We start from the raw sequence: 15,586 nt of genomic DNA, 5'->3' as shown, positions 1-15,586 counted from the left end.
ATCGCCTTCGGGGTTTAAAGGATAATCTAAGACCAGTTCTTTCAGGCTGTCAAAGTTAACGTGCTGCGCATTATCAACATTGAGCGTTATACCTTTAACTTTTAAACAGGTCTTTCCGTTGTTTAGTCGATAGCCGTATGACTTGGGACCGGCTGAGACAAATTCTGTTATATGGGTGCCTGTGGGTAGTTCGCTGGTCAACTCGCCTAAATAATCACCCAATGGCGGGCTCCAGTCACCGGGTCTACTGACAAAAATTACAGAATCTGTGTCGTGATAAAAACATCTATCTTGTAATCTATACAGTAGTTTGTACAGTTCAACACGTGCATAAGCAGTTGTAAAGATGGCTATAGTTACATTTGAAATTGCGCCCCTGGTGTAATGATCTTTGGCATACTTCCAATTTACCATAACTGTATCATCGTCAACAAAGTCCAAAGCGGACACATCATAGTACGGTAAGAACGCGTATTCAAAAAGTTTGTCGGGATCGGTCACTAGACACGTATTGGGCATGTTGCTACGTTGACCAAATTTACCCCATAAGGAATTTAAAAACAATTTTGAAATTTGTCTTTTAGCGGGGTTGATTTCTATGTGATCGGGTCATAAAGACACGCCTTCATTTTTTTGATAGGCGTCTATATACTCTTGGCATTTCTCGGCGTCTGTACACCATTCGGGATAACCAGAGGCCTCTTGTTTATCCCTGAGGTGCGTTTTAATGTAGCCTGAAAACAATTTGTCAGATCTCTCATCAAAATGCCACACCTCATAGATTTTACACACCATGTACCCCATTTCTACAGCCAAGTTTAGTTCCACGGTACACCATGTACCGATGAGTGCACGTTTTTCTGAATCATGAACGCACGGCTCAGTCTGTCCAGACTCAGCGCATGTGCGACATAATGGAAACATTAACTTGCCGCCCATTTTAACCGGCAGAACCGGAAAGAATAGGCCACGAGGCGGGTAAACTTTAACCCTGGCAAAACCGAAATACTTTGTGACATCACCAAAATCCTTATAAATAATGCGTGGGTGCTGTATAGGATACGTTTTGGTTTTGTTAACATACGGGTACAAACTGGTGAAATCAAAATAGTGAATTTTTTCATCACAGCCTGTTTTGTGATACAGCTTTATGGCGTGTGTGCGCCCGCCATAAAGAGCATCACGTGTCTCCAAGGGTTCGGGTAATTCTTTACCCTTCAGAAAAGCCTGTAGATCCGCATCAGAATCTAGCATAGACTTCCATTCACAACCCCAGATTTCACGTTTCTGAAATCCACAAAGTTTAAGGTAGTGCAACTTTACCTGCGTCTTGTGGTGTAATTGACCGTAGGTCGTTTTAGTCAGTTTGTTTTTATCATCGGCGTTGTAACAAGCACCACAGCCGTGATAAAAACAACCTTGGAATTCAAAAGCAGTGGGTGTGCCGTTAATCACGGCGTAACCATCCAGGCTGTATTTACCAACTTTCTTCTCACCGCCTTGTAAAGCGTGTCTTATACTCACACCTTCTTTGTGCTCTGTGTACATTAACCACTGTATGGCTGGCGTTGAGTAACGCTTCTGAGTCTTGTGATAGTTATCACCAGGTACAAGGGCCAGTGTCTTTTCCTGTAAAAATTTACAACGGTACATGGCCATGCATACGGAATCCAATGTGACTAATTGAAAAGCCTCAATGTGACGTTTAACCACAACCTTTTTTTTTTTTTCTTTGTTATTAGAAATTCCTACTCTGTCATGGCTATAACAGCCGATCTGAAAGCATCACAAGCTTTTTGTAATATTTTCACATCTTCTTTACAATATCGTACGAGCTCTTTTTGAAAGTTAAACGGTTTGTGTACATACTATTTATACCAGGCTGTAAACTCAGATAATTCATCAGGCATTATGTAATGTGGACCAAAATACTCTATTGACGGCATAGCGCCTATGTAATTTTGGTTATCAGCTGTGTTAAAAAAATGTGGGAAATAACCTTTGGTACCGTCAAACCCCATCGCCTTTGGTAACTTGCTAAGCCGCATGGGTAAAAAATTTAAAGAGTCGATAAATCTTATCTTCAAACTGTGATGCACATTATGTTGCCGCCTCTAGATAATAATTCCATCTTTAATTATTCCTTAATCAGCTGGCGCAGCACAAAATACGCATCATAGCGACCTGCATTATGGGCTATGAATGTGTAATGCTCAAATTTTGGTTTCATGAACGTCTTTACAAAGTCTTCGATACACGCAACACCCTTAAACTCCCAGTCTTTCTCCCCCGTTAATGTTAAAGCGTAACAGTAGTTTGGTACGTGCACACCCGTCTCCTGCATACACTCAAAATCATAAAAGATGTATTTCTTTGTGGGCTCTTCCGGCTTGATGGTTTGTATATAGCACAAATGGTTCGAAAACCCATCAACGAACACCTTACAAATGGGACACTTTAGGCCTCGGCAGTTATGATCTGTTCGACTGTAGAGACAACACTTGTCACAATATACATGTTCAAGACAGGATATTTTGTGATCAAGAGCTAAAGCTTTGTGTAGCTCTAAACACTCGTTTGATCGACAAAATACCCTACACACCGAACACCTTAACGCAGTCACACAGTCGTCAATACAATCCGGCCTGTGACAAGCCTTACAAAAGAAAAGACAATCGTGATTATTTCTATGATGGTAAGCGCTATGACAACGGATGCAATAATATCGGGCTCCAAGAAACGCTTTGATATCGAGAATCCCATAAAAGTGACAATCGTGATATAGCACAAACAACGTGTCTTTGTAACGGCTGTCTGTACAGTAGTATTTCCAATCCCCTTGATTGTAATAGAGGAGATTGATCGAAATATTTAAATAATTTTCAAAAATTGCAACATCGCTAAAGCTGACCGCTTTATCAAGCGGCAGATTCAAAGCTTTATGTAGTTGGATCGCTCTCTCCTGTATTACATGGTCATTGGCATTGTTACCTTTATCCAGAAGTTTACAGACGCTAGCGGCCAAACACAGGTTATTACCGATGCGTCTGAAGTCATAGAGATATCTTTTTCTCTTATTTATTATTAATCTTTGGGGTAAGCGGTGTAAACTTCTACCGGTCAAACCACTTCCTGACCTGTTCCTAAAAATACTGATCACAAATCTTAAGCCTGTGGATAATAAGAATTCAGCGTTACTTTGAAGCGTGTTTGTAATCTGGTTCAAAAAACTGGTAGCGTCTAATGTTTCTTGCGGCTTACGATGCGAATAGATGGCGTTGTGTAACCCACCCCCCTCCAATCTAAGCTGAACACGGTCGGCAGGATCCACGCCTGCAAGGACGCCATCGAGCATTGCCTGTATAGCAGTATGAACGGCTCGAACTCCCTCTACAAATGATGTAACCCTGTTCAAATTAACAAACCAATAGTGATTGTGGTACTCAACGGCTCTGAAATTCGGTCGCTGTCGTTCATAACTGTTAATTGCTTCTAAGTATACATGTTGCCGACCTTTGTCATTATCGGGTGACTCAACACCGCTTGCATCATCATATATGGGGCTTGCAATGCGCTCAATATTGTCAGGCTGTGATTCGTCAATCGGTAATGCTTGGGGTGGCGATTGATCTAAATCTACATACATCGCACTCTGCTTCCCGCCTACCACATGGTCCCTGTGCCGCTTGCGCTTTCTCAATCTGGTTAATGTTGTTACAGCCTGTTTCACCTTTGCACGTCGGAATAACTGTGAGATCTTGTATGTTAAACAAGGTTTAATTCGTGGTTTTTTTTTACAGGCATTTAAATTTAAAACACGTTTCAAACCATTGCCTAACATGCCTAGTCACTGCTCAGTTTCATTTATGTCTGCAAAATGATGTATGTTGGCTTTAATAAATTCAGTTGTCTTAACTGACCGATCTATGTATTTTGACATGACATTCATATACGTCTCAACAACTTCTTTAACAATGTCTTGTTTACATTTACTACCGTGGCTCACACCTTTAATGTGTTTTAACAAATATCCGGCTTTTACGCCCATGTTCTCAACATCTTCCCGTATCTTACCCAACAACGCGTAAAATTGTATTTCGGCGTCCTGGCCTAATTGTTCTGTATTTTGACATTCATCAACTATGTCGGGCGCTATCCCTCGCGCCGGTGCACAAGCATCAGCCGATTGTTAGGATCTCCTGTTCTGTACTGCCACGTCGCCATGGCAACCGGGAGGCAAGTGTTAGCGAAGTAACCTGAGCGCAGCTGATACTCCGGTCCGGGTTTTTACTGTGTAGTGGTTACAGGCTCTGTGCATGGCAGGGAATCCGGCGCTGGTTTTGTGCTCACAGTCTGTGAGGTCTGAGTGGGGTGTGGACAGCACCTGCTATATAAACCATCCTCTCAGGCTAGGCAAATGCTGCTGAATCTTTGTTTGTTAGTCAGTTCCAGAGAGTTAGCTAGTACTGTGTGACTTTGTATTTACTTGTTGCTTACTGCGAATAGGCCTTGGGATTCGGTACTTCATTCTGCCAATCCGGACCTAGCAGTAAGACTGGAGTCAGTTGTTTAACCTGCTGGGGTTCTTTTGCTATTCTGTGAACCCAGCAGGTTTGCGGCTGTACTCTCAGACCTGCTTGCTTAATCCTCCCTCACTGTGCAGGGCGTCCAGGTGTCAGTTTAGTGGCAGTAAGCTGAACCTGTGCCCTGCAAGTGGGGGTTAGGATTGTGGATACTCTCCTTGTGTCTATATTTCTATCTCTGACCAAGGAGTTTATTCCCACACCCGTTGGTAACCCTTTGGGGTTTTTCCTGTTGCTCTTAGCAACATCATTTTGGGTGCTCCACATGTTAAATCACTACATCTCGCTTCATTGTCCGCTCTATTCCATCTGAGCATTTCTGACACTAGGGAGACACCCAATTCCTGAGCCTTTGGGCTTCCCTGTTCATTTTGTGTTTATTAGTTATTCCATCACCTCCTGTGTATGTTGTGTTATACTGTCTGTGAGTTCGTTTTGCCTCGCATCCCTCTCTGTTCATATACCGGTATACTCCTGTTAGCACTGGTGTGCGTAACATATTCAGCAGCCCTACTCCTGTTGAAATTTTGTGGGAATATGGAGCATACCCCTCAAAATACTTTGCAACAGGTGGTCGATCAGGTGCAGGTCCTGACTCGACAATTTAATGAGATGTCCATTAAAATGAACACCCCGCAGGCCGCTAGCGGAGCTCCTGCAGCAGCAGCGGCAAGTTTAGGGGTTAAGGAGCCGAAAGTAAATCTCCCGGATCGTTTTTCTGGAGATCGCTCGCAGTTTTTTTGTTTCAAGGAGAGCTGTAAGCTATATTTCAGGCTTAGGCCCCAGTCTTCTGGGTCGGAGATTCAGCGGGTGGGCATGGTGATTTCCTTGCTACAAGGAGACCCACAGGTCTGGGCATATGGGTTGCAGCCTGACTGTCCGTCGCTTAAAAGTGTTGATGCTTTTTTTACGGCACTGGGCATTTTGTATGATGACCCTGACAAGATGGCTTCAGCCGAGGCTCAGATTACGGTCCTAAAGCAAGGGCGACGGCCAGCTGAGGTTTATAGTACGGAGTTTCAGGGGTTGGCTCATGATACCCAGTGGAATGACCCAGCCCTGAGAAACCAGTACTGAAGGGGCCTTTCTGACCAGATAAAGGACCAACTGGTACAATATCCCTCGCCTGATAGCTTAGATCAGCTCATGCAGTTATCCATCCGGGTGGATAGACGGCTGAGAGAGCGTAGGCTTGAAAGGGAGACCGCAGTTTCCTTTTTTCCCAAGGGAACCTCAGACGCTGAGGAATAATTCCGAGGAGCTTATGCAGATTGGGGCTACCCGCCTCTCCTCGCGTGAGAAGACGCGGAGGAGACAGCAGGGTTTGTGTTTGTACTGTGGGAATAAAGGTCATGTCGTAGTATCATGCCCAGAAAAGCCGGAAAACTTCAGGGCCTGAGGGTGATGGGAAATATCCTGTCAGGCCAGAAGTCAGATTTTCCCAAAAAGTCTTTTCTCATTCCGGTGATTTTGGAGATCCCCGGTCAAACTGTCAAGACTGAGGCCTTTGTTGACAGTGGGGCCGATGGGGTTTTCATGGACCGTCAATTCGCCCTGGAACACTCTGTTCCCTCAGTACCTTTGGCATCAGAGATTGAGATCTGTGGGTTAAACGGGGAACCATTGTCCCAGGGTAAAATTACCTCCTGCACCAGCCAAATTCCTTTGTTTATTGGAGCCACACACTCTGAAAAATTGTCTTTCTATGTGACTGTCTGTTCTTTTGCCCCATTGGTTTTGGGGTTACCCTGGTTAAGGGCCCATAACCCTCAATTTAACTGGGTCTATGGGGAGATTCTTAGTTGGGGTAGTGATTGTTTCAGGAGTTGCTTGAGCCTTCCAGTCAGGCTCTCGCAGCTAAGTTTGCCAGGATTGCCAGGATGTTATGCAGATTTTGCGGATGTGTTCTCCAAAAAAGTTGCGGAGGTACTACCTCCCCATCGCCCCTATGACTGTGCCATTGATTTGTTGCCGGATGCTAAGCTTCCCAAGAGCAGGTTGTACTCCCTGTCACGTCCTGAGACTCAGGCTATGGCAGAGTACATTCAGGAGAACTTGGCTAAGGGATTTATCAGACCCTCACAGTCCCCAGTTGGGTCGGGGTTCTTCTTCGTGGGTAAAAAAGACGGTTCGTTGCGACCCTGCATCGACTTCAGGGAATTGAACCGTATCACGATTAAAAACTCGTACCCACTGCCTCTCATTTCGGTTTTGTTTGACCAGCTTCGTACTGCCACCATTTTTTCTAAGATTGACCTAAGCGGTGCTTACAATCTAATCCGAATAAGAGAGGGGGATGAATGGAAGACTGCCTTTAATACCCACTCGGGGCATTATGAATATTTGGTGATGCCTTTTGGGCTCTCTAATGCCCCGGCAGTCTTCCAGGAATTCATGAACGATGTGCTCAGGGAATATTTGGATAGATTTTTAGTTGTTTATCTAGATGACATTCTAATCTTCTCCCATTCCCTGGAGGAACATCGGAAGCATGTACGCTTAGTCCTCCAGAAACTCAGAGACCACCAGCTTGGGGCGAAGCTGGAGAAGTGCGAATTTGAAGTCCAGCAAATCGCATTTCTAGGGTATATTATCTCCTCAGAAGGTTTCCAAATGGAGGGTTCTAAGGTACAGGCAGTCCTGGATTGGGTGCAGCCCACTAGTTTGAAGGCGCTTCAGCGTTTTCTGGGCTTTGCAAATTTTTATAGACGGTTCATCGCTGGATTTTCGTCTATAGTGGCCCCCTTGGTGGCACTCACTAAGAAAGGGGCGGATGTTGCTCACTGGTCTTGTGAGGCCAAAGCGGCCTTTGCCCGTCTCAAAAGGGCATTTGTCTCGGCCAAGGTGCTGCGACACCCAGATCCAGAGCGTCCTTTTGTGGTAGAAGTGGATGCCTCTGAGATAGGTATTGGGGCAGTGCTCTCTCAGATGGGGGTGTCTGATAATCGCCTTCATCCCTGTGCTTACTTTTCCCGTAAATTTTCGTCTGCCGAGATGAATTATGATGTGGGTAACCGGGAATTGTTGGCTATAAAGGATGCACTCGGGGAGTGGAGACACTGGCTTGAGGGGGCTAAGTTTGTGGTCTCAATTCTCACCGACCATAAGAATCTGGCATATTTAGAGTCAGCGAAGCGGCTCAATGCCAGGCAAGCACGATGGGCTTTGTTTTTTGTTCGCTTTAATTTTTTGATAACATATCGCCCTGGGTCAAAAAACATCAAGGCTGATGCGCTCTCGTGGAGTTTTGCTCCAGTCCAAGAGACCACCGAGGAGCCATTGCCCATTGTGTCCCCATCATGTATTAAAGTGGGCATTACACAGGACCTCTTGTCATTAGTCCTTAGAGCACAGGAGCAGGCTCCTCCAGACCTTCCGGTAGGTCTCTTGTTTGTGCCTCCTAGGTTAAGACAGCGAGTGTTCCTGGAATTCCATGCCAAGAGGTCGGCAGGGCATCCGGGTATTGCCAGAACTCGGGAGTTGCTGTCTAGGGCGGTGTGGTGGCCCTCGGTGGATAGGGATGTGGATCAGTGGGTTCGGGCATGTGACGTTTGTGCCCGAAATAAAACTCCTAGAGGGGTTCCTGTCGGCCCATTACATCCACTCTCTATTCCGTCTAAGCCATGGACCCACATTTCCATGGATTTTGTGGTGGACTTGCCCAAATCCTCGGGGATGACAGCCATTTGGGTTGTCGTTGACAGGTTTTTGAAGATGGCGCATTTCGTTCCACTGGTTGGGTTGCCATCGGCCAGACGCCTGTCTGAGTTATTTATGCAGCATGTTGTGCGCCTCCACGGGTTGCCACTTGATGTGGTCTCTGACCGTGGATCCCAGTTTGTGGCCAAATTCTGGAGGGCATTTTGTTCTGATCTCCAGATTTCTGTGAGCTTGTCGTCAGGCTACCATCCACAGTCTAATGGGCAGACTGAGAGGGTGAACCAGTCCTTGGAGCAGTTCCTCAGGTGTTATGTCTCCAAGTGTCATACTGACTGGGTTGCTCATCTGTCCATGGCGGAGTTTGCCTATAACAACGCGGCTCACTCTGCTACAGGGATCTCTCCCTTCCTTTGTGTGTATGGGCATCATCCTAAGGCCAATTCTTTTGACCCCCTGGATTCCACGCCTGGTGGTTCCTCTGTGGTTTCGGTCCTTAGGGGTATTTGGAGGAAAGTTAAGAAAGCCCTTGTGTTTGTGTCATTAGTGACCAAAAGGGTTTTTGATAAGCGGAGAAGACCCTGCAGCTTTAAATTAGGAGACTTCGTCTGGTTGTCCACCAAGAATTTGAAGTTGAGACAGCCATCTCATAAGTTAGGCCCCCGGTTCATCGGCCCTTATAAGATCACCAGGGTTATCAATCCGGTGGCATTTCAGTTAGATCTGCCCCGTTCATTGGGTATCAATAAAACATTTCATTGTTCCCTTTTAAAACTGGCGGTTAGTAATCCTTCTTCCAGTGGAAGACATTCTCCTCTTCTGATACGGGGTCAGAGGGAGTTTGTGGTTGAAAGGGTTCTTGACTCCAAGATGGTTCGGGGTCGGCTGTCATTTTTGGTGCACTGGAAGGGGTATGGCCCGGAGGAGCGGTCGTGGGTGCGCAGTTGTGATCTTCATGCCCCCAGACTGATACGCTCTTTCTTCTCGCAGTTCCCCGATAAACCCGGTGGTAGGGGTTCTTTGACCCCTCGTCAGAGGGGGGGTACTGTTAGGATCTCCTGTTCTGTACTGCCACGTCGCCATGGCAACCGGGAGGCAAGTGTTAGCGAAGTAACCTGAGCGCAGCTGATACTCCGGTCTGGGTTTTTACTGTGTAGTGGTTACAGGCTCTGTGCACGGCAGGGAATCCGGCGCTGGTTTTGTGCTCACAGTCTGTGAGGTCTGAGTGGGGCGTGGACAGCACCTGCTATATAAACCATCCTCTCAGGCTAGGCAAATGCTGCTGAATCTTTGTTTGTTAGTCAGTTCCAGAGAGTTAGCTAGTACTGTGTGACTTTGTATTTACTTGTTGCTTACTGCGAATAGGCCTTGGGATTCGGTACTTCATTCTGCCAATCCGGACCTAGCAGTAAGACTGGAGTCAGTTGTTTAACCTGCTGGGGTTATTTTGCTATTCTGTGAACCCAGCAGGTTTGCGGCTGTACTCTCAGACCTGCTTGCTTAATCCTCCCTCACTGTGCAGGGCGTCCAGGTGTCCGTTTAGTGGCAGTAAGCTGAACCTGTGCCCTGCAAGTGGGGGTTAGGATTGTGGATACTCTCCTTGTGTCTATATTTCTATCTCTGACCAAGGAGTTTATTCCCACACCCGTTGGTAACCCTTTGGGGTTTTTCCTGTTGCTCTTAGCAACATCATTTTGGGTGCTCCACATGTTAAATCACTACATCTCGCTTCATTGTCCGCTCTATTCCATCTGAGCATTTCTGACACTAGGGAGACACCCAATTCCTGAGCCTTTGGGCTTCCCCGTTCATTTTGTGTTTATTAGTTATTCCATCACCTCCTGTGTATGTTGTGTTATACTGTCTGTGAGTTCGTTTTGCCTCGCATCCCTCTCTGTTCATACACCGGTATACTCCTGTTAGCACTGGTGTGCGTAACACCGATGCGTGTACCACGGCTGCCGTTGTAAAAATATTGGGCATTGATGTTACACAATCAACCGTTGTAGTATTACCAGGAATTCCTGCAATGGCTGATAATACTTCATCAGAACTATTCTGCGGTTCTTGTGTCGTTGACTCTACACAATTTGTAAAAAGCTCTTGCCCATTTATGTCATCAATATCTGATATCACAGGATTACCAGCTATGTGTCTTGTTTCTGTTTCAGAGCAATCCTGTGTATCGGGAATAGTGATGACATCGGATTGCGACAATTGCTTAACATTACTTCTTGAGTCAACATTTGATAACAAACCAATGCCTGCTATGTGCCTTGTTTCTGTTTCAGAACAAACCTGTGTATCTGGAATTGTGATTACAGCTGATTGCGGCAATTGCTTAACATTACTTCTTGAGAGACGCGATGCCCTCTTAACCTTTACAGTCTTTGTATTACCAGCGACATCCCGGTCTGCAGTGTTAAACGCTGTGTGTTTTGATGTTACAGCAACATCGTTACTTACGCTTGATACAGTTTGTAACGCGATCCTTCTCCGTTGCGGCTTATCATTTTCGGAATATGACAATTTTCTTTTAAGATCTGTAAATGCTGAATTATGACTTCTCTCATTCGTTCTTGGTTGAGCCGGTCTTCGTTTGTTCGGGTTGATACAACCGTTATGCACTACCATAACCGATGACCTAGCAACATCCTTTCGGCTGTTATGTACAATCGACGGCGTTGCGAATTGATGGTTCTCCGTTTCAGCGGCGGTTGTGCATTTTGATGTTTTCCCGCTTGTACTAGGCCTGTGTATTTGCGCGACTGTATCACGGCCTGCTGGTATCGTAGGATCATATCGTCTTGCTACAGCATCATCTGTAATACATATATTATAAAATAAATATAAACATCGATGCACGTAAATCAGCATTTAAATCACTGCATAACAATATACCATATAACAGTGTTTGAATACACACCTTCTTTATATTCGAATGTTTGAGCCCGACCCCCTGTCGAGTGGGGGAAAAACGGTCGCTCATCAACAGCATTGCTGGTCTGTATAGCTGTGTTGTGACAATATTCAGGTTTGTTCAATATGTCCCGTAGAATACTGTCAGCCGTCGCATCATCCATTTTTGTGGAGTCTTTAGCCGGTGAAAAAATGAAAAAATAAATATTACATACGGTATAAAATTAGAATAACATGAAAAAGAGATGTATTATTGAGAATATAAAGTGTGTACAGTTGACAACAAATCAGCACAACTGTACAAGGTTTATTTTTAATTCTTTAGCCGTGGAAAATAAATAAATAAATAAATAAATAATAAAAAAAATAATAATAAAAAATAAATAAATAAATAAAAATAAATAAAAACATCATGTTAAGGCCCATACACACTTGACGATGCACACATCGTTAACGACCATCGTTAACGACTTCCCTTGAACTTCCCTTGAACAGCTGAGCAAACGACATGAGCATACACACTACCAACGACCAAAGACGAAAGACGAAAGACCAAAGACCATAGACCATTCATCGTTGAAGCATCCAAGCTGAACAGTTTATTAAAATAATGAGCTGGGAACAGGGCTGGTGAACACTGAACAGTGGCTTGGTCGTTGGTCGTTGGTCTTTCACACCATACACATTCAACGACGTCTCTGGTCGGTAACGACCATAGTGGAAATTGAGCATACATGCTCCACAGATAAGCGAGGGTCGTTAACGTCCCGCGGGGCCGCGCATCGGTGGTCGTCAGATGCATACACACTTGACGATATAATGAGCGACGTCGTTGATGAGGGCTGAAATGAACGACGTCGTTCATTTTATCGTCGAGTGTGTATGGGCCTTTACTCACAGGCTGGAGCCAATTCCAAAATATTAGTAAAATCGGGTATAACGCTGAAATCTAAACCAAATGGACTATCTCCAACAGCATCGAAATTCTCTGTGTTTGTGGTGACTGTCATTAAATTGAGAGAAATAAAAATGAGAAAATAATTATTTAATTACTTATCAATGTATTCAGACTGTTGTACGTTCATACTATTTAAACTTTTAAAAATAAGTAAAAATGAACAAATTGTAGACCTTGACTATAATTTCATACTATTTAAACTTTAAAAATAAATAAAAACGTGTCAATGGTATTTATAGACATAGCTTATGGGTCGTTTGATAACTTGGCAAATCATCATCATCATCATCATCATCATCATCGGATCCGGATGTACACATGAAATTATCTTTGTTGTTGATGTTCTGCATTGTCTGTCTCTGAACCAATAATGAAGATGAGATACGATTAATATCAGTCAAACGATTTACATGAAATACAGTGTCGGTGCATTCCCAAAATGATCCACTAGATGGCACTATTACCACATATTTAAACAACCTTCAGGCAGTCACATTAATTAAAAACCAAAAGAAATCCCTGGTGCTCGTATGATCAACTATCCTGCTCGTTTTATCATACACAAAATTAATTAATTTAATCAATACTAAGTTGCTCCCAATGGTACTTACTAACAATACTAAGCTGCTCCCAATGGTACTTACTAAATACCAATTGTAGATTAAAGTGCAAAAAAGGGATATAAAATGTTAGGAAGCGCTTCCTAACATTTTATACCCCTTTTTGCACTTTAATCACATTAATTCACAGCTATATTTGGAAAATAAAAAATATGCAATTTGTATAAATATGAGATAGCCTATTGCATCTGCATGACCCACACCCGCAACATGATAATGCGCCGCTAAATGGCTCTATTACCACATATTTAAACATCATTCAGGCAGTCACATAATTCACAGCTATATTTGTAAAATAAAAAAATATGCAATTTGTATAAATATGAGATAGCCTATTGCATCTGCATGACCCACACCTGCAACATGATAATGCACCGCTAAATGGCTCTATTACCACATATTTAAACATCATTCAGGCAGTCACATAATTCACAGCTATATTTGTAAAATAAAAAAATATGCAATTTGTATAAATATGAGATAGCCTATTGCATCTGCATGACCCACACCTGCAACATGATAATGCGCCGTTAGATGACACTATTACCAAATATTTAATCTGCAACCCTGCATAATAATAATAATAATAACACTTAAGTGCCTTGGGTCCTATTGGAGAAAGAGCGCTATATAAATAAAATTATTATTATTATTATTATTATTACTTACCATAATGCCTTCACGTGTGTATAGCGATGCAACTTCGGTTGAAATTCCTTCTCAGAGCTCTGTCCCACTTCAGAGCTGTGTCCTATTCTTATAGTCATGGCTGTGAGCCAAATGGCCCCCACCAACCTGTGGTATGCCGTCCCACATTTCCAAGATGCTGGGGCGGGGTTTTTAAGCATATAGACTTTGGTTTATAAATTAGTAAATGTGATAATTCTTTTCAGTTGCAATGAAGATATAATCTGTTAGCGGTACCTTACACGCCGTACTCAGCGCTTCAAAAACATACCAAATACTTGTATATATATATTTATATATATATATACAGAAAAAACAATTCCTGAGTGCTCTAAAGTTCTTGTATAGATTGAACGGAAGTCCTTCCAAATGGATATATCTTATACTGTAGAAGATGAGGTTTTCTGGATTCCTACAGTGGATAACCAATCACCAAAAATTCACCCAAACAAACAATTAGAATAAAATTATTTAATAACAAAATTAATTCATAAAAAGCCTTATACAGAAGTTCTTATGAACTAATGTACATGAAAACAAATTATTTTATGATTCCATAAATATCCAGTAGTTGATATGGATGTACGAAATTTATTTTTAACCGACCCATAATATTTATCAATGCCGCTAAAACTACCTGGTTTTAACACTGTGTAATATGCATCTTTCATCCGCTTGATTTGACGCGCTGCGTTGCGTGACATTCTGCGACTGGTGTTACGTGACACGCTTTTCAAAGTCATTATCTTTTAAATCTGGATTACTGATTTGTAGCTAAAATTACTTTCAGGCTGTGTGTATAAGGTGTACATGTAACATAAATGCATTCTGTGCTTAGATTTAGGTCCCATCACCATGATATCTCATTATGGTATCTAATTAATCCAAAATACGGAAAAATCCGATATCCAAAATACCTCTGGTCCCAAGCATTTTGGATAAGGGATATATATATATATATATTTATTTAAAAGCACTGTCATTTGAGTCAACACATAGCCCTGTAGGTGGCGCTAATGTTCTTCTACACAGATAAAACGCTGATCTAATAACCAGATGTCATCGTTACAAGCTTTGTATTCTGTAGTACTAAGACTTTTGAATTTGTTCTGTCACGGTAGTCCGTAGATCTGTGGATTTTTAAATTGTGCTGTCATCATTTATCATGCATGGTCATTAAAATCAATATGTTTTTTAAATTAGTGCCATGTGTGATGCTTCCGTGCATCTAAGAAAATGGACATGGTCATTAGTCATTATGCTTTTTAAAGCTGTACCATGTGTACCAAGCGTGACGTTTAAATTGTTGGAATGTGTGAACTATAACATGTGAACTATAACAAAGTAATGTTTGAAATTGTACAGCCTGTTAAAGTCAATTTTTTCATCACAAGCTGGTTTGTGATACAGGTTTATTGCGCATTCTGCGACTGTTGTTACGTGACACTCTTTTCAAAGTAATTATCTTTTAATAAGGTTTAATATCGAACACTATAAATTTATATAAAATTTATATAAAGCGATATCAAACACTATCATTTAATATTAAAGGGGGTGGAGCCTAGGAGAAAGGGGGTGTGCCACCTGTCACTTTGACAGAAAGGTTGTCTTTATCTACTAGTGTCATACAATACGTGTATGAGTCAGAAATGGTAATCAAACACTGCGGTTTAATTTCACCAACAGTGTCGCACAATACGTGTATGAGTCATAAATAATAACTGAACACTGCGGTTGACCTACACTAACAGTGTTGCACAATACATGTATTAGTAGGAAATAAAATACAGTATATTACTGTGGTACCACCTTCACCCTCAGCATCACACAATATGTGTATGCGTCAGAAATATTAATGGAACACTGCGGTTGACCTTCACCAACAGAGTCGCACAATATGTGTATAAGTAGGAAATAAAATATATATTACTGTGGCACCACCTTCACCCACAGCATCACACAATACGTGTGTGCATCAGAAATAGTAATCGAACACTGCGGTTGACCTTCACCAACAGTGTTGCACAATACGTGTATGAGTACAGAATAATCATTTACTGCGGTCTGACCAGCAGGGTCACAGTACTTATGAAAATAAAAAAAATTGTATAGTACACTGGGTACAGCACAAACAAACAAAAAATTATAATTATATTTTTAGG

The sequence above is a fragment of the Pseudophryne corroboree genome, chromosome 1 (assembly GCF_028390025.1).
Source record: "Pseudophryne corroboree isolate aPseCor3 chromosome 1, aPseCor3.hap2, whole genome shotgun sequence".
Classification (NCBI taxonomy): Eukaryota; Metazoa; Chordata; class Amphibia; order Anura; family Myobatrachidae; genus Pseudophryne; species Pseudophryne corroboree.
Note: the sequence above shows the minus strand (reverse complement) of the source record.